The 2,152-nt window shown below is 41.2% G+C and overlaps 1 pseudogene; it reads left to right on the top strand.

Moving 5' to 3' along the window:
- Positions 1–219: 219 nt before the first annotated feature.
- LOC122891052 lies at positions 220–1,442 on the top strand (annotated as a pseudogene).
- Positions 1,443–2,152: the final 710 nt, after the last annotated feature.

Raw genomic sequence — 2,152 nt, 5'->3', positions numbered from 1 at the left:
TATTATGTGCTTGACATTTATTACTTATATAGTCATTACAATAGCATCACAAAGTAGATGTGCTGTTACAGCCTATTTTTTTATTAATTAGTCAGCTGTGGTTCGGGAACACTGATTAATTGACCTATGATTCTATAGTTGAAGAGTAGCAGACCCAGAAACCGCCGCTGCTGCTAACAAGAGCTTGAACGCTGTGAATTTTCAGTCTTGGAGGGGGCCATGGTGCCCCCCGTGAGGCATAAGAAACTAGTCAGTTACTCACAGTTTGAAAATTCTGGCAGCGATGTTAGACTTTGTTTCTGCAACCACGCCTTTGAATAAGAAGCCCAGAATAACACCAAAAGAGTTAATACTAGAAACAAGGAAACCTAAACTGAAGAATCTCCAGAAGATATCCCACGACAAGAGAAAACCACTAAAAAAGGATGGCTTTAGGTGATGGCAAGACTTAGAAGTGGTGCTAGCTTTATCAGTGAAGGAACTTCCAGTGGTCACCATTGATGTGGGAGAGGCTCGAGACACAAGCACCAAAAAAAATGTGGCAGCAGCGAAATTGGGACAATGACTAAAGCTCCCCATCTCTCCGATTGCAGTGTAGCCAGTGATGATTTAGATTGGGATAAGCTTACCGAGGGAGATGATGTGTGCGGTGCTCAAGGGAAAAGAAAAGCAGCATCAAAAGCTGTGGTACAGCAGAGGAAGAGTCTTTCGGAAGGCAGTCATGGCGGTAGTGTTGATGACTCGGAACCAACCTGCGAGAGTCTGAGGATGAGTCTGATTTTAGGGAGAGTGAAGATGATGATGCGAACTTCACTCTGGGAGAAAATAAAGTGGAAGAAATTAAAAAGAAAGAAGTGAAGGTAAAATCCCCAGTTGAAAAAAAGAAGAAACCTAAATCCAAACGTGATACTTTGGAAGTGACTTCAAGAGACTGTGCTCCAGCTGCCCTAAAATCAGGAGTAGGGAATTTGGGTAAATTGGAAGGAGAGGTGAACCATGAGAGACTATGGACTCTGAAAAACAATCTGAGGGGTTTGAAGTGGCGGGGGGGTGGGAGGTTGGGGTGCCAGGTGGTGGGTATTATAGAGGGCACAGCTTGCATGGAGCACTGGGTGTGGTGAAAAAATAATGAATAATGTTTTTCTGAAAATAAATAAATTGAAAAAAAAAAAAAAGAATCTCAGCCTTCACCAAAAAAGGCTTTATCAGTGAAGAGGCCATTCGGAAACCACTACAAATATGCAAACCTTCCAGCTGAAGCTGGAAGCAGAAAACCTAAGCAGATGCTACCAGCGCTGTCTGGAAGCAGCAGCAGCAGCAGCAACCGCAGCAGGAGCCCACTGGCAGGGGTGTCTGTTAAGTCTCCAAATCAGAGTCTCTGCCTTGGCTTGTCCAGATTAGCACAAGTGAAACCTTTGCATCCAAATGCCACTAGTGGCTGAGTGTGGTAGTCAGCGAAGGTTTGATTAAGAGAAAAAGGCTTTTACAAGTGTGTTTATGTTTGAATTGTGTTTCTGTTTAAGGAGGGTATCATAATATATAGGAATCCTTTAATGTAAAAAAAACAAACAAACGAGTAGTAGACCCACGATTTGACTGTCAGCCTGCGTGACTCCCACATCGATTCTTTTGTCCCTCAGCAACACTGGGGTTAAGGTACAGTTCCTAGTCAGATCAATTCAGAGAGTCAAATTTAGTTATGTGTTTGCTTATTTAGCATTTTCCTAAGAAACCAGGTTAGTCCAAGCATTTGTCCTAATATATTTGACAACTAGTGATAACGAGGGGTAATTAGTGCAGTGGCAGCTAGTCTCTTGTTTTTACTGTCAAAGATTTTAGGATGGCTCTCATTACCTATGGCCATAGTACATAGCTTTTACATAAGCAAGACCTAATCAGGCAAGTTCTTAGATATAGAGATGTCTGCTCTCCTTGAGATGAATGATTTTCCAGAAGTGATGTATATGTAATTTAGTGTAGGCGATGATACGTTAATTAATTTTATCATCTCTTTAGAGGATATTTCTAAATGATTCTCTGTTTACTGACTTCCCAGTCTAGTTTTTCCTTTAGGCTAGTTCCCTTAATCTTGAAGCTTTTTCTTTTTTTGTAGATATTTTTCCTTTTCTCTGTTGACTTTTCTATAATCTTT

The sequence above is a fragment of the Neovison vison genome, chromosome 12, assembly GCF_020171115.1.
Source record: "Neovison vison isolate M4711 chromosome 12, ASM_NN_V1, whole genome shotgun sequence".
NCBI classification, from domain to species: Eukaryota; Metazoa; Chordata; class Mammalia; order Carnivora; family Mustelidae; genus Neogale; species Neogale vison.
This window is presented reverse-complemented; position numbering and strand designations above follow the sequence as displayed.